Below are 18,950 nucleotides of genomic sequence, written 5' to 3' on the forward strand. Positions count from 1 at the left end.
GGACACTTGCCTGCCGTGCTGTGTAAAATGGGGTCGCGTGCCTGCCGCAATGTGTAAAATGAGGACTTTTTTTCTTTTCTTTTTTTATCCTGTGGTGGCCGTGATGATGAGATCAGATGAGGTCACGCCCATCTTAACAAAGCCATGCCCATTTTAATGAGGCCACGCCCCCTTGCCGGGAGCGCGCGCGATTTCGGCGCGCGCATGCTTTTACTCTTTATATCTATGGGGGGGGCGTATTTTTTTTATGTGAATGGGAGGGGGGGGGCGCATTTTTAAATCTCGCACTGGGAGCCAAATTGGCTAGAAACGGCCCTGCTCGGATGCCCCACCACGGCCTGGTGAGTGTCATAAATGTTTCTCTGCTCATTTTATTATGTTAACTGTCTGCATATATGTGTAATATATACATGTGTTACACTCCTCCTTAGCTCAAAGACGCATTGCTGCCTGTAGTCAGTAACGGTTATATTTAATGGTGTTTAAATTAGAGTTGTGCACTGATCCCCGTTGTGTTTTCATTTTGGATCTGGATTCATTTTCTTGTTTTTGGTTTCTGTTCTGGTTTTGCAAACCACCCTCACGTGTTTTGGTTTTGGATCTGTATTTTTTCTAAGGAAAAAAAAAAGATAAAAACAGCTAAAATCATATACCGTAATTTGGGCCTGTTTTTGTTCCTATAGTATTATTCACAATATTATTAACTTCCAGTCAATTTTGACTACCTCAAGGCCAGGGTTGGACTGGCACACAGGGGTACTGGGAAATCCTTGGTAGGCCCCAATGCCTGGGGGCCCACCTCCTCCTCTAGGGATCAGGGTCTAGATTGTGCACTTGATTTATACATTATGCATGTGTCACAGGACATGGTATATTTTCTGTAGTGCATTGCTGTTATTAATCTGGTCATTTATCATGCATGCACTAGCAGTATTTTATATATTGTCAAAGTCAGAAAAATGTCTCAATGCACGTTGCCATATTTGCACCGCACACTGGTCCGCGCTGCGCGTGCATGCGCTCTCCCGTGGATGCGCATACCCGCAATAACGTGCACTCGCAGGCGCGGTATGCGTATTTACGGTAGAGTTTATGAAGTCGTAGCGTGCGACTCATTCGTTACAAATGTTCACAATTAATGTAGTTTATAGATCATGGTCCCTTTGATAGATTCTGAAAGTTTGGTTAAAATACAATGTCCCAGAGCTGAGGAATCCCTCTTTATATCGTACAAAGGGTCTAACAGGAATCATACAGCAGTGTTTGGTACCCATCGGAAGAGTATTTAATTAGCAATATTCCGGTGTTGGTTTGGAGCGTATTAATCGCTCGTGCGAATAGTTATGGACATAAGAAGTTTATGTCCATTTCTATTATTTACACATACTCAGGTATGCGGCGGGAAACCCAGTTTCCCACCCACCTGAGCTGTTGGAAATCGTCACAGCCCACCTGTATGAATCACCCTATGACCTTTTGTTATGATACAGGGCCGAATTCCTTCGGCCAATGGACAATGGGATTGTAGGACCAGGAGATTGCATTGTGTGTGGGGCATAAATAGGCAGGCCGACCACATCCAGCGCTCACTCTCTCATCAACGGTTATCTGCTGATAGCCGGGAGCTGGATATCGAGGCGCAGGCGATCATACCCTTTGTGCGTAAGTTTCTCTCCGTAATCATTGTCTTTCTGTGAGCCAATTTCTCTCATCTCATCTCTCTCTCTCTCTCTCTCTCTCTCTCTGTTCTGTTCTCTCATATCTCCCCTAGACTAGGCTAGTATTGTATTGTATTAGATAGTATTGTATTGTATTTCTTTTAGGTCAGAGTAGTATTGTCCTTTTGTATTTATTGTTTAGTTCTGTGGTTAGGAAGTCTCTGTTATATTGTAGTGTATCATTTGTACTGTTATCCCCTTTTACAAGTATATTAGATATAATACAGTTAATAGGCCTTGGAACCTAAACCAGTATCTGTGTATTTCCTATAGTGTTAAGTGTTCACTTGAGCGTCGGTGACGCTCAAGCAGCTTTGTAGTTAGTCAGGTTACACAAGGTTGCACTTACACCCTGTACTCACATTAAGGTATTCAGTGTATTTCATTGGTATAAGGTTTTATCATAAAGGTATAGCGTTGTGAGCGTCTGCGCCGCTGGTGATCTCCTCGTGGTCTCGAGCGTCCGCTACGCCATAGCGAATCATTACTCTAGTCATAGCCAATAACGTGTCCTGTGATCACTGGGCCGTGAGCGAACGTGACGCTTGAGCGTCTCGCCTACGGCTGAGCGATCGCTACGCCAATAGCGTGCCATTACGGTACTTCTTAAGCAAACAGCGTACAGTGTTCTTAGCTTCAAAAAGGGTTGTTATACGACAAAGGAATTTAGCATTGTCAATTGCGGGCTCGTCCTATACTTCTCATATCTGCACTAGGTAGATCAGCAGACATTATCCCTCCAGCAAAGGGTGGGAGGTTGTCTCACAGTGCTGACGGGATAAGCGTCTGCTTCGCTTAGATAAAGAATGCTGAAGGAATCGCGGCCGGAAACATCGATTCCATTGGTCTTTCAGTACATGACAAGTAGTGCTCGTGTACTGAACGATTGGACCGCACGTAATTGTGTGCAGTAGTTAGTGATCTGACCTAATACCATTAGAGTAAAGTGGTCACAAACGCTATTTGTACATTCTGACGTGATTTGTGTAATTTTTTATTTTTGGAAGGGAAGTTCGCTGGTCACTCAGGAACTATCTAACAACCCCACCTTTACTGGAAAGAGTAAGTGTCCTGCGGGTAACCCTCATATGTTCCAGTAAACTGAAGGTTCCATAGGGGCCCTGTATCGAGTACGCCAGCACCACGTCGGTGTGATCAGGTCGTATTGGTCGAGGTGGGCGAGTGAGTGGGGTACTCGGTAAACCGCCACCGCCGGCCTACTGTGGAGTAATTTGGTTGTCTGAAAAGGCTTGCTGAAAACCTTGATACAGAGATCCAAGGAGGACTAAGCAACACCTGCAGACTATGGGGGCCAGTTGCTCAGGTAGGGGGCGATCAACCCTGGTTCAGGTTGATTCTGTGAACCGACCAGTTGGGTCGGCACGATATGTAATGTGTGAAAAATATGGAATTCACACCGAATCTTTATGTGATGAATGGGAGAGAATGACTGTACAAGACAGGGACAAATTCCCAAGAATAGGTAGCTTCAGTCCAGAAGTGTTACAAAATTTAAGGAGGAGGATATGTCTCGTAAAATCAGCAAAGAGACGAATTCAGCATCATGATTATTTACAGTTATGGCACCAGGAAGGTGAGATACAGAGAGGTTTGGCTCTGGCGGCAGGATCTGGGGCAGTCAGGAAGTTGATTGCCACAGCTCCTCCCCCACCATACATTGCAGGAGAGAAGTTGATTGCGGAGAGAAACGCACTGGGTTGTAAAACACAAACTCTTAGTAACACTGTAAATGTTAATGATGTTAACCAAATAACTCATGCAAGTATTAACCCGTGCAAGATGTACCCTGTTTTGAACCTTCCTCAGGAGTGTGATCAAGAAGACGATTCAGCAACAATTTCAGCTCTCTCTCTTGCAGCCACCATAGCAGAGACCACAGTAGGCACAGCGACACCCACGAGATTAGTGAAAGCCCCTAGCGGAGGGATAGGTGAGGTCGTGTCAACGGGTAAGTACGGCACCATGCACTACACTGAAACAATTGTACCACAACAAGCTGTAGAATCTACACAGGAAGAGGCTGTTAGAATTGCTCCTGTAAGGGTAATAGCAGTTCCCAATGGAAAAACAGATGTGTCTGGAGCCACTCCCATAAGGAACATTGCCATGTACACTCCATTTTCCAGAATGGAATTAAGAACAATAGTGTCCGAATTTCCTGACCCCAGGAAGGATTTAGTTGCTAGCCAAAAATACATCAGGGATCTAGGTAACACTGTAGAACCCAACAACAAGGATTGGCAGATACTGCTAAGAGCTTGTTTACCTTCCAATGTTGATGCAACTCAGTTTTTAGCTGATTGTGCATTGGATAAAGATGTACCGCTTACAGACGTGTACAACAAGGATAATGTAAAAAGGATAAATTTACAGCTAAAAGAGTATTTCCCAGCCGTTGTTAAATGGAATAAAATATTTTCCATTAAGCAAAAGGAGTCCGAAACGGCAACAGAATATTTTCACCGGGCACTATTAGAAATGGCAAAGTACACTGGTATAGAAGACATTAAGACCAACCCAAACCATCGAGAAGTAGCAGTATCTGTACTGATGGATGGTTTAAAGGAAACATTAAAGACTAGGGTTCAGACCACGCAACCATGCTGGCGAGGTCTGTCAGTGTCCGGCTTGAGAGAGGCTGCTATTGATCACGACAGAAACATCACTAGGCACAAGGAATCGCAAAGTGATAAGTTGATGTCCGTAAGTATACAGGCGCTGACCACAAGGCAGCCTGCGTATGTACCACCGAATCCTGTGGGTAAGGCAAGTGTAATAACATGTTTTTCTTGTAACAGACCGGGACACTTTGCACGAGAATGTAGAACAAAGAATGTACAAAGGTCTTTTCAACCCCCTAGACAACAACACAACACACGACATTGGGAGCAGGGTCCACAGAGGCGGAGTTTTGAGCCACATACAGGGGAAACAAAAAGATATCCCCCAAACAGAGACTGGCATGCCTCTGGTAGTTCCCAGCTAACTCCCTCACAAGTAGTTGCTGCCAGCGGGATTCAGGGAGGTCAGCATACCCAATAGGGGTGTGGCCATACCTGTAATCTGCAGCCAGTTAAGTTGATTGCTAGTCTTGGAAACGAACCAGAAATTGCAATCAATGTAGCTGGTAAAACTTTAAACTTTCTTGTAGACACAGGGGCGGCCAAGTCAGTGATAAATTCGACAGTGGGCATGAGAACCACTGGTAGGACAATTCCAGCCATGGGAGTAACAGGAGTAGTCCAGCACTACCCTGTTAGCAAACCAGCCGAGATTACAATAGGGCCTTTGCATACCAAGCATTCCTTTTTGCTGGCTGCATCTGCACCAACTAATCTCCTGGGAAGAGACTTACTATGTAAAATGGGTTGCGTCATTTATTGTACTCCTGAAGGTGTATTCTTGGACATTCCTGAGAACCACGCTCAGGAAGTACGAGACATGTTAGACTCCCCATCAAAATTAATGTCACATTCCATTATGACAAATAGGAATCCATCCCAAGTAGAAGAGATGATATCTCAGATACCAGAGTCACTTTGGACAAAAGATGGACAGGACACTGGATTAATGGCAAACGTAGCTCCAGTAGTTGTACAAGTAAAAGATGGTAGGATAGCTCCAAAAATCCCACAGTATCCTCTGAAGCCAGAGGTGGAGCTAGGAGTTTTTCCCGTAATAGAGCGCTTGCTACAACAGGGCATTCTAGTAAGAACGTCCAGCACCGCAAATAGTCCCATCTTCCCTGTTAAAAAGAGTGGGGGGAGGGGTTACAGGCTAGTGCAGGATCTAAGGGGGATTAACAAAATAGTTGAGAGTCAGTTCCCCGTAGTGCCAAATCCAGCTGTCATCCTAATGCAAATTCCTCCCACTGCCAAATTTTTCACTGTTATTGACCTCTGCTCCGCTTTCTTTTCGGTACCTCTGCACCCTGACAGCCAATATTTGTTTGCATTCACATACAGAGGAGTCCAATACACGTGGACTCGGTTACCCCAAGGTTTCATAGATAGTCCAAGTATATTTTCTCAGGCTTTGCATGATTGTTTACAGTCTTTCCAACCAGACAGTGGATCAGTATTGATACAGTATGTGGACGATTTATTACTGTGTTCAGATTCACTGGAAACATCTCTGAAGGATACGAAACAGCTCCTGTTTCATCTTTCAGACACAGGTCACAAGGTTTCCAAAGACAAGTTGCAATTATGCCAAGCTAAGGTAAAATATTTGGGACACTGTCTAACACAAGGACTGAGACACCTGACCGCTGATAGAATCCAAGCCATTAGAGACATGACACTGCCACAAACCCAGCAACAGATCAGGACGTTTTTAGGAATGTGTGGGTATTGCCGTAATTGGATCCCAGGGTTTTCCATATTGGCGCTACCTTTGCAGGAAATGGTCTCTTCAAACAAACCTGATCGGATTTCGCATACAGACGAATCTGAAACAGCATTTGAGAGACTCAAACAGTGCCTAACGCAGGCACCAGCACTAGGTATGCCAGACTATGGGAAACCCTTTGAACTATACGGAACAGAAAGTGCTGGGTGCGCAGCAGGTGTACTAACACAAAAACACGGTGACGCCAGCAGGCCAATTGCATACTACAGCGCCCAGCTAGACACGGTAGCGCGATCCCTCCCCACATGCTTGCGTAGCGTTGCGGCGATAGCATTGCTAGTGACGAAAAGCGAAGATGTCGTGCTAGGCCACAACCTCACAATCCATACACCGCATGCGGTATCTGCCTTATTGAATTCTGCCCAAACCAGACACGTCTCATCTGCAAGGTTTACAAGATGGGAATTGGCATTAATGGCCCCAGTAAACATCACCATAAGGAGATGCAGCGCATTAAATCCTGCAACATTTCTCCCAGGTGTGCCTGGTCAGACACAAAGGGTGGAAGGTGAGAGTGATGGGGAAGGAGGATTTAATGCAAAGGGAGATACACATGATTGTATGGAATATTTGACCCAAAATTTTACCGCAAGGCCTGACATCAGTGACAATCCACTGGAAGATGCAGAACTCACGTTCTACACGGATGGTAGTTGTCACAGACAGTCAGACTCGGGAGACTTGTGTACTGGATACGCAGTCGTAGATGACCAAGACACCATAGAAGCGGAACCGCTAGGCCCACCTCACTCAGCCCAGGTTGCTGAACTGGTCGCCCTAACCAGAGCATGTGAATTGGCTAAGGGTAAGTCAGCCAATATCTACACCGATTCCAGATACGCGTTCGGGGTAGTCCATGATTTCGGAGCCCTATGGCGGCTCAGAAATTTCATGACGGCAGCTGGTACACCGATAGCGCATGCAGCTCACATAAAAAGGCTTCTAACAGCGATACAGGAACCCAACAGAGTGGCTGTTATCAAATGTAAAGCACATACATATAGCCAAGACCCAGTATCCCTTGGTAACAGCCGAGCAGACGAAGCCGCAAAGCTTGCAGCTGCTACCCCCACACGGACAGACACCACACAGTTGATGGTATTTAATACCATCAACACACAGAAGTTGTGTGAGATGCAGAATCTGTGTTCCACACAGGAAAGAGCAGTCTGGAGGGCAAAGGGATATGGCCAGGAGTCCTCAGGGCTCTGGACGGATGGACATGGTAAACCAGTGGCCCCCAGGGCATACCTTCCATGTCTGGCTGAAGCAGCTCACGGGCTGACTCATCTAGGCAAGGAGGGGATGTGCAAATTGGTAAGAGCATACTGGTGCGCCCCAGGATTCTCCTCTCATGCGAGTAAAAGAGCAATGTCATGCCTTACCTGTCTGAGAAAGAATATTGGAAAAGCAATACCTACAGAACCATCCCATATCCCACCTGCCGGCGGCCCTTTCCAGGTAATACAAATTGACTTCATTCAATTACCCCCATGTCGAAATTTGAAATATGTACTTGTCTGTATAGATGTTTTCTCGAATTGGGTCGAGGCTTTTCCAGCAGCTACAAATACCGCTATGTTTACAGCTAAGAAAATTGTGCAGGAATTTGTATGTAGATATGGTATCCCTAGAATCATTGAAAGTGATAGGGGTACCCATTTTACAGGTGATGTCTTTCAAGGAATGTGTAAGTTGATGGGAATTGATAGCAAGCTGCACACTCCGTACCGTCCACAGGCGAGTGCGAAGGTCGAAAGAGTGAACAGCACTATTAAAAATAAATTGAGTAAAGTAATGGCAGAGACAGGATTGACGTGGCCAGAAGCTTTACCCATTGTTTTGTATAGCATCAGAACCACTCCCAGGTCCCCTCTTAATCTGTCCCCTTTTGAAATCTTGTTTGGTCGACAACCGCATGTCATGATTAACCCTCAGGATGATTTGAAATGTAACAATGAAGTAACTGTAAAGTACTTGATTAACATGAGTAAACAGTTGAGGAATCAAAATGATAATCTGAAGTTGGTGATTCCTGATTTACCAGATAGTAATTGTCATGACATTGAACCTGGGGATTATGTAATGATACGAAATTTTCTACGCTCAGGTTGTCTTATTGATAGATGGGAAGGACCATACCAGGTCTTATTGACTAGCACCACAGCATTGAAGGTTGCTGAGAGAGAGACTTGGGTCCATTCATCCCACTGCAAAAAGGTTGCGGATCCAGAGAAGTCCCGCGATAAGGAACAGACGGTAGAGGTTGTATCACTGGAGTGTCTGTTCCAGGAGGATTGAGGCGGCACCTGAGCCTTGAAGACCGAAAGCAGTTGTCGACTCCCTTCTCCCTTTTATTGTTTTTCTCCACTTCCCAGCCCCTCTCCCTTAAAATTTCTTTTTCCCCCTCCTCATTCTTCTCTATTTCCTCCTCAAAGATGGACTTGCCCCAAGAGACTGTGATCCGGATTTTGATGTTAACCATGATGTTGACCAGAGCAGTCTGTTCCGGCGAGAGTACCATAGAGGTCGAAAGAGGTTCTGGAATGGGTTCCGATTATGATGATGGAGGCGTAGTTTTCCAAGATCAACCAAACCAACAAGCAAAGGCGAGTATCAGAAAACGATCCGATAGAAGAAATTGTGATGGATTGTTAGCTGAAGAAAATTGTATCTGTAGGCTCTGTGATAATCTGGTTGAAGATGGATGCATAAAGAAATGCCAATCTAGTTTTAATATCCATATAGACCGGCATCCATTGAGTGACTATCACTCCTTAGTGGGTAACGTGTTAAACCAAACAGATTGTTGGGTATGCTCTCAAGTACCTCAGGGTCACAGTAAATCAGGGCTAGTACCATTTCCTTTAACGTTAGGGGAGGTACTTGAGCTAAGTGGTGGGAGACCGGTGGACCGGAGGTTTAACATCTCCAGCCCTCCTAGTTTGAAGCTCCACCAATACCATGTGGATAGGTCCCTCATATGTTTTAACATCTCCAATCCCAGAAAACCGGGAAATTGGGAAGTGTCATGGAGCAACCTTACCATGACCTTTTCACACAGAGCAGATAGAATGCCTACAGATACAGAGCTCGTACGCCACATAGCCAGTAGAGGAAAATCTTTTCGGTATCGATATACCTTAGGAAATAGGATTACTAGAGTTGGAGAGGTATCACCAGGATACTGTGCACATATCGTACAAACCGATACGTGCATTAGGCAGATGGAAGAATTAGGGTCAGGAGATTTCACCTGGAAGGTTTGTAACATGGTCATGTCCTTCTCCGTCCCATATGTTCTCCCCGATGATGCATATTTCATATGCGGGAGAAAGGCGTACAAGTGGCTTGCCCCAAACTCTGAAGGATTGTGTTATATTGGAAAAGTATTGCCCGAAGTGATGACTGTTACACATGACAAAATGAAGGACATACACCGTGGTGCCCAAGCTCCTTATACTCACACTCATTACGAACACCGAGTTAAAAGACAACTGTCAGAAAGGTTAGAGCATCCGGCCTCTGATCTTATCCATGAATCCACCGGGATTCAGGTTCTGGTAGCGTTAGATTTCACTCGTACCGCTCGAGGAGTGATGAATTATAGATACATTTCCGCACTCGCCAATTTGTTAGATAATATCACTGAAATGTATGATGACACGTTTAGATACACTGGAAGAGAACTTCAAGCTTATAAAACAGAACTAGTTCAGCATAGGATGGTTCTTAATTATCTTACAGCAGTAACAGGCGGATATTGTGTTACATTGGCAACACAGTACGGCATAAAGTGTTGCACGTATATCACAAATAGCACCGAGGATCCGGTAGAGGTCATAGACCAAAAGATGGACGATATTCTCCAACTAAAGTGGGAATTTCGTCGAAAACACAATCTCACCCTTGCTGCTGTAGGTAATGAGCTGACTGGTTGGGTGTCATGGTTGAACCCGCGAAATTGGTTCTCCGGTTTAGGAGATTGGGCTCAAGGAGTCATAATGGATGTTGGAAAGTTTCTACTATGTATCTTGGGTGTCGTTATATCGATTGGATTGATATTTAGATGCGGGCAGGCTTTAATGAGGTGCAAACAAAGTACAAAAGTGATGAGCTTGAGGAGTGAGGAAACCGTAATTAACCTGGATTTGATTTATGACCCAATGATAGAAACCAGGATGTGATGAAAATGCGATTATACGGTCCGTTTCTTTCACCTATTTTTCTGCTTTTCTCCAAGATACAAAGACCCCCTTGGACGAGGAAGCTGACGAGACAAGATGTATACAGACAACGGATTGACCAAAGAAGAAGATTTGACAACTTTAAATATGGACACTTGATGAACTTTGCCATGGATCCCCAGTTTCCCTAGTATTTTTAAAACTCACGCTAGCCCACCATTTTTGTAAATCTGATGGCACTGACAAAGCTTGTTGCTCATGCCTAAGGAGCAAAACAGCGCAAAGAAGACGACTCTCAACAGATACCGAAAACAACTTCGACGACAGATGTACATTTCCCTGACATAGAATATCATTGCATTTTTCGTAAGTGTTCTTTATCTTCATCTCTACAACCCTCAGGTAACGACACACATAGACGATAGGGAATACAGGCACAGATATCAGCAACCACATACCTCCCCCATTCATGTATCATCAACTAAAATGTGCATCCCCATTTTGTTACAACCACAGCCGAAATGAGCTCGGTAGAGTTTGACAGCCCATCCACAGACCTGTACCACAGGATAAGAAGGAATTCAAATGTATACTTCGCAATACCTCGAAGCTTGATTTACAACACGTACGGCACGATGATACATGACCCCCCAAACATGGATTCATACACACATGCTTCTGCTTTCTCACTAGGTCATACCCTCTTCACACCTTCTCCTCTCTCCTCCCCTACCCAACCATGGAAATCAATTAACCCCTGACTTACATTTTTCTCCTTAAATGTTTTGTGGCAGTTATTATTGACTGCCAAAGGGTGGACTGTCAAAGTCAGAAAAATGTCTCAATGCACGTTGCCATATTTGCACCGCACACTGGTCCGCGCTGCGCGTGCATGCGCTCTCCCGTGGATGCGCATACCCGCAATAACGTGCACTCGCAGGCGCGGTATGCGTATTTACGGTAGAGTTTATGAAGTCGTAGCGTGCGACTCATTCGTTACAAATGTTCACAATTAATGTAGTTTATAGATCATGGTCCCTTTGATAGATTCTGAAAGTTTGGTTAAAATACAATGTCCCAGAGCTGAGGAATCCCTCTTTATATCGTACAAAGGGTCTAACAGGAATCATACAGCAGTGTTTGGTACCCATCGGAAGAGTATTTAATTAGCAATATTCCGGTGTTGGTTTGGAGCGTATTAATCGCTCGTGCGAATAGTTATGGACATAAGAAGTTTATGTCCATTTCTATTATTTACACATACTCAGGTATGCGGCGGGAAACCCAGTTTCCCACCCACCTGAGCTGTTGGAAATCGTCACAGCCCACCTGTATGAATCACCCTATGACCTTTTGTTATGATACAGGGCCGAATTCCTTCGGCCAATGGACAATGGGATTGTAGGACCAGGAGATTGCATTGTGTGTGGGGCATAAATAGGCAGGCCGACCACATCCAGCGCTCACTCTCTCATCAACGGTTATCTGCTGATAGCCGGGAGCTGGATATCGAGGCGCAGGCGATCATACCCTTTGTGCGTAAGTTTCTCTCCGTAATCATTGTCTTTCTGTGAGCCAATTTCTCTCATCTCATCTCTCTCTCTCTCTCTCTCTCTCTCTCTCTCTCTGTTCTGTTCTCTCATATCTCCCCTAGACTAGGCTAGTATTGTATTGTATTAGATAGTATTGTATTGTATTTCTTTTAGGTCAGAGTAGTATTGTCCTTTTGTATTTATTGTTTAGTTCTGTGGTTAGGAAGTCTCTGTTATATTGTAGTGTATCATTTGTACTGTTATCCCCTTTTACAAGTATATTAGATATAATACAGTTAATAGGCCTTGGAACCTAAACCAGTATCTGTGTATTTCCTATAGTGTTAAGTGTTCACTTGAGCGTCGGTGACGCTCAAGCAGCTTTGTAGTTAGTCAGGTTACACAAGGTTGCACTTACACCCTGTACTCACATTAAGGTATTCAGTGTATTTCATTGGTATAAGGTTTTATCATAAAGGTATAGCGTTGTGAGCGTCTGCGCCGCTGGTGATCTCCTCGTGGTCTCGAGCGTCCGCTACGCCATAGCGAATCATTACTCTAGTCATAGCCAATAACGTGTCCTGTGATCACTGGGCCGTGAGCGAACGTGACGCTTGAGCGTCTCGCCTACGGCTGAGCGATCGCTACGCCAATAGCGTGCCATTACGGTACTTCTTAAGCAAACAGCGTACAGTGTTCTTAGCTTCAAAAAGGGTTGTTATACGACAAAGGAATTTAGCATTGTCAATATATATATATATATATATATATATATACATACACATCACACCTTGACAAAGGGGTATAGGGGTATTGTGACCCTGAAACATTGGTTCAATGCTGTGATTTATTTTAATACACATTGTTATTCTTTTGAAAGACTCCGAGTGCCGCTGCCTTCACTAGAATGGGAGCGTCTGGGTGTGCTCCCGGCGTGACTAGGCGGACGGATCGCCTAGTCACGCCGGGAGTGCCATGTGCAATGGAGCCGCACTAGGTTAGTGCGGCTATATATATATATATATATATATATATATATTTATCCCAGACCGTGCAATAATGGTTGGCCAAGCCTCTAAGCATGGGCCCCTACTTCTGCCTTTCCCCAATGGTCCTTTCATTTCCCAGTCCGACACTGCTCACATCTCACAATATTCTTCACCAATATTGGCCAGAGTCTGGCTGACAGGCTAAACGAAGCACTAAACTTCCGCTAGTCCTATTGATCTTTTAACCATGGTGGGGTTATTTCCTGGTGCTCTTTCCTGGGAAGTGTAAGCATGGGGACTCCAGGATTTCCCTGCACAACAAGATATTACTTGCAGAACCCAGCTGATGCGGAGTCCCCTTCGTGGGTTCTGTCACTTCTGACTTTGGATCCAATCAACGTCCGCTACCATTTTAACAGGCTATTGGTTGGCTGAAAGACAGCCATTCTCAGCCAACTAGTGGGAAGCTGCTATAGTAGCAGCTGCTGATTGGAACCAAGCCTGGCGTGAAGACCAGAGCCAGTGCTTGGACCCACTCAGAATAAACAAATTTGGGTGGGTTAGGTTTCCAAGAAACCAAATCTGCTCATCATTGTGTAATCCAGGCATTCCCAACCGCAGTCCTCAAGGCACACCAAAAGTGCAGGTTTTAGTGATATCCAGGCTTCAGCACAGATGGTTAAATCAAAATAACTGAGGTACTAATTAAGTCACCTGTGTTCAAGCCTGGATATCACTAAAACCAGGACTCTTGGTGTGCCTTGAAGACCGCGGTTGGGAAACACTGGTGTAATCCATGAGTGTCCTGGTTTAAATGGATAGTATGGTAAGCCTACATATGATACATACATGATACAATTAAAAAGTGCTCTTTATCTGTAGGTCTATCAGGTGTTGTCCCGCCTACACCACTGCCACATTGTCCATATGACTTACCAAGCCCTCTGGTAAGTGACTCTTCAGGGGACACATCTATGCCACCCATTGTACAGCCAGTAGGTGAGTTCCTGTGTAAAACGCAAGCACAAACACTGCTGTCGCATGTCATGTAAAAGGTTATACAGTTGAAAAATACCTTTGTCTTTAAATAGGCAGATTTGCTAGGTGTGGTGTGTTTTTGCACTAAATGCACTCTTATTTTTAACAGCAGTTTTAATGCTATTTACTGTATATTCAGTCAATACATCTAGAATACATGTTTCAGACATTAGAATGCAAAGAATCATTTATTAGAATGCACGATTCCTTTCTTAGAATGCAAGAACCTCAAAACAGTGGCGGAACTGTGGGAGGCAGTGGAGTCGGCTGCCGCCGGGCTCCTGACCGCAAGGGGGCACATCTCCTCCACTGTCTCCCGCTGCCTGAGGACCGCGCTGCTATTGCATACGGAGGAGCTGTGTCAGTGACACGGAAGCTGCGTCCTGTATTTACAGAGAGATGGCACTGGCTGCAGCTAGGGGGAGCTCCAGAGCACAGCTCCTCCCGGGCCCTTCTAATTAAGTAAGCCAGCCGAGGGAAGCTCTCTGCTCCTCCGTGCTCCGTGAGCCTGATGATAGACAAAGGTAGGCACTGTGTGGGGGGTGGGGGAGAGGTGGATTTGGGGGGAAGCACTGTGTTTTGTGTGTGCTTGTTTTTAAGTGAGGTGTGTGTGTGTTTTTAAGGAAAGTTGTGCATTCAAGTAAAAAAGACATGTGTGTGTGTGTGTGTGTGTGAGTGCATACCCTCCAACATTTCACACATAAAAATCGGTACAAATTAGAAAAAGGGCGTGACCACGGGTAAAGGGGGCGTTGCCACGCCCTTTTTCCTATACTTTCAATGGAATTTTGGAGAGCCAAAAATCGGTACATACCATAAAAAAAAGGTACCGTACCTATTAAAAATGTACAGTTGGAGGGTATGTGAGTGACGTGAGTGGCATGTGTGTGAGAGGCATGTGTGTGTGTGTGTGTGTGTGTGTGTGTGTGTGTGTGTGTGTGTGTGTGTGTGTGTGTGTGTAAGTGAAAGGCATGTGTGGGTGTTTAAGTGAAAGCGGCGTGTGTGTTTTTAAGTAAAGGAGGTGTGTGTGTGAAAGCGGTGTGTGTGTTTAAGTGAATGAGGCGTTTGTGTTTTTTTTATATATATCTAGTGTTCACGCTAGGTGTCTTTCACAGGGCGCTGCGCCCTGCCCCTTAGACAGCTGAATCCCGCCCTGCCCGTTTTTGTGCGTCCTGTGGTTGGCTGCCTGCCGGACCCCGCCACGCCGCTGGACCCAGCCTCGCGCCGCCGGACACGGTAAGCACATGAGAGTCCCCCTGGGCTAAATTAACCTTGTAAGTATTTTGCAGCTGTAAACTTCAATCTCAGTGCTCTCTACCTGGTGCAGTGTGCCTCAGTGCTCTCTACCTGGTGCAGTGTGCCTCAGTGCTCTCTACCTGGTGCAGTGTGCCTCAGTGTGCTCTCTACCTGGTGCAGTGTGCCTCAGTGCTCTCTACCTGTTGCAGTGTGTCTCAGTGCTCTCTACCTGGTGCAATGTGCCTCAGTGCTCTCCACCTGGAGCAGTGTGCCTCAGTGCTCTCTACCTGGTGCAGTGTGCCTCAGTGCTCTATCTGGCGCAATATGTATAACGTGCTCTACCTGGTGCAGTGTGTATAGGAGGTTCTACCTGGTGCAATGTGTATTAGGTGCACTACCGTGTGGTGTAATGTGAATTGCCACTATTATGTGGCCACGCCCCTTCCCCACAAAACAACGCCCCTAGATTTTTGCAGCGCGGCTTCGGCGCGCACTGTCCATGTTTTGGCCTATAGGAATGGGAGCACCAAGCATTATAGTATGTACCTAAGTTTGCCCATCTACCTTAAAAATGTGCCCTCCGAATGGAATAATGTGCCCTCCCCGTGATCAGCACCCTGCCCTAAAAAAATCCTAGAGTGAACACTAGTTATATCGGCACACCGCTGCGCCAAAGCATCTCCATCGAGACCCGCTGGCGGGTGAGGGAGCACTGTAGGTGTACTATAAAGGTATGCTGGTGTCTGTTTTATTGTAATGACTGATTTGGTGTGCGTCCACTTTGTATGTGTATCTATATTACTATTGGGAAAGGTACCTGAGCACGCTGCTACTGTTCACCCTTAGTGCCGGATAGCTACATATGGTATGTGTGTGTATATGTAGGGGGGCACCAACATTTATCATGCCTCCGGGCGACTGGGACGAACTTACGCCACTGCCTCAAAACAATGTCCTATGGGATTTAAACAGTAATGTGCTGGCGTGTGGGAATCAATTATTATCTTGACTACCTGAGACAAAGGCTAGTTCTGCCACAACCAAAACTCCGTACACTACCTCACCCCCAACACTCTGCAAAATACATGGATATGCAAGGAGAAGTCTCCTAAAAGGACAAAGTAAAAAATGCAAAAAACATGGATTTTGTCAACATATATTGCGAGTTTCCAACATGCCATATTGCAATTATTGGAATTCTTATTTGTATTCGTTTGGACTCATGCTTGTACTGTCCCTCCTATTTTTGTGAAAGCATCTTATATACTGATGCTTAATCTATGAGCATTTTCATAAAAAAAATCTGCTTCTTATTTACTTATATGGTAATGCTTGAATTATGTGTTACTTTTCAAAAATTATGTTTAGATATTTCACACATTGTACTAACTGTGAAAGGGGATGTTATTTCTAAATAACAGAAGTACAACACTACATTATGAGCCACTCACTACAAAAAGTAGTTGAACGACAGTAGCTGTTGTTTTTTTGTTGTTGTTTTTTTAAATCCCTATAAAGGGTGGTAGGATCTTTTAGACATATATTTGTAAATTATGCATGACAACTTTGGCCAACTAAGTGTGACTTTACATATCACACCTTAGTTAAGGGTAAGCGTTATTCACATGGAATAAAAACAATATTTGTCCTTTTAACATGCACAAACTGTAGACAAGTAAGTTTTTCATCAACATCCCTGATGGTGTGAAGTATATTTACAGGTGAAAAAGCTGTAGATCAGTGACTGCCTGGCCTGCCTCCCCCTATCTGTCCTCTGAGAGTAACCTGATGGTAAAAGACCCCTACTTGCTCTCTGTCTATTGCATAATCTGGGGGCCAGATTATGCAATAAACAGCAGCAAAACAAATATCGGGGACTCAATAGTCATATAACAATGGGGGTCATTCCGAGTTGTTCGCTCGTTATTTTTTTGTCGCAACGGAGCGATTAGTCGCTAACTGCGCATGCGCAATGTCCGCAGTGCGACTGCGCCAAGTAAATTTGCTATGCAGTTAGGATTTTTACTCGCGGCATTACGAGGTTTTTTCTTCGTTCTGGTGATCATAATGTGATTGACAGAAAGTGGGTGTTTCTGGGCGGAAACAGGCCGTTTTATGGGTGTGTGCGAAAAAACGCTACCGTTTCTAGGAAAAACGCGGGAGTGGCTAGAGAAACAGAGGAGTGTCTGGACGAACGCTGGGTGTGTTTGTGACGTCAAACCAGGAACGAAACTGACTGAACTGATCGCAGATGCCGAGTAAGTGTGGAGCTACTCAGAAACTGCTAAGAAGTGTCTATTCGCAATTTTGCTAATCTTCCGTTCGCAATTTTGATAAGCTAAGATTCACTCCCAGTAGGCAGCGGCTTAGCGTGTGCAAAGCTGCTAAAAGCAGCTTGCGAGCGAACAACTCGGAATGAGGGCCAATATTCCACCTGATTTGTCAAGGTACCAGAACCTACATTGTAATAGGCCAAAGGTGCTATCACTGATCTAGTCAATTTGTGTTTTCCATTTTCCATTTGCTCAGCAGGAATCTACGATAGCGACAGCAAAGTCAGAATCCAGCAACAGCAATAATCTGAATCACATATACTGTATACAAACTAATCATTAGGGTTCATTTGCGAAACAACACATATATTTCTGTGGATTTTGAATAATGTGTAGAACAAATGTCTACATACTCATTAGCTATCCCTTTGCCATTTGTCCCACATCAAACTTCTCATGGAGGGATTACTGAATGAGGATGAAGGTGTTGTGACATGAGCCAGGATAACCAGCTACAACACCTACATATTAAAGAATAGGTGTGGCTCCTATGTATACATATATGTCTACCCTATTCTTAATTGGTCACATCCCAATTTATGTGCAGCCAATAGCTCCCAGATCATTAGGCATGCATGCGAGACTATGGAAAGTTACCCTTATCTTGAGCCACTGTGACTCCTGGCTAGGTAAACAGATACAGGTGTAGGTCTTCAGTACTGCCATCACATGGGTTAGTTGATGGGAGACATGCACACCACATTAGAGGAAACTGACTAGGAGGAGCCAGTGGCAAAAAATGGCCAGCAGCTTGTGCAGGCCTGATACACACGCACATGACCATGCAGTGTTTGGCTTAAGCTACATGCAGCTCTTGGTAGAAGAAATATCTTTAGAAACACACATTGAATTTAAATATGTGCGGTTCTCCAGAAATCAGAATCCACCTACATTTTGTAGATCTGTACCGAACCAAAACCCAGATCGGAACCCCCAAGGAGATCCGATCCGAACAAAGTCCCAGTTCAAATCTTCCTGCGGTTCAGAATTCAGATTTTTTTTCCAAATTTTGTTTTTTTGATTGCAATAATTACATGATTTTAGATGTTTTTATAAATTTTTAAACATCGATTTTTAAGGCGAACCAAAATCCAAATCTAAATCAAAACACTTGAGGGTGGTTTTGCCAAAATCAAAACATGATAATGAATTAGAACCAAAACACAGTGGTCCACACTAGAGATGAGCGGGTTCGGTTCTCAGAGAACCGAACCCTACCGGACTTCACCATTCGAGCCTGGATCCGAGTTAGGCTCAGGTTTTCCCACCTGACTCGGAAACCAGAACGAGGCAAAACGTCATCATCCCGCTGTCGGATTCTCTCGGGGTTTGGATTCTATATAAGGAGCCGCAAGCCGCCATTTTCACTCCGGCATTGGAGAGTGTAGAGAAAGGACGTGTCTCCGTTCTCTCAGTGTCCGTGTCTTGTGCTGTTTTTGTCCAGTCCCAGTGGTTGTGTTCTCTTGCTGCCATATGTCCAGTGCAG

The sequence above is a fragment of the Pseudophryne corroboree genome, chromosome 1 (genome assembly GCF_028390025.1).
Source record: "Pseudophryne corroboree isolate aPseCor3 chromosome 1, aPseCor3.hap2, whole genome shotgun sequence".
Lineage (NCBI taxonomy): Eukaryota > Metazoa > Chordata > Amphibia > Anura > Myobatrachidae > Pseudophryne > Pseudophryne corroboree.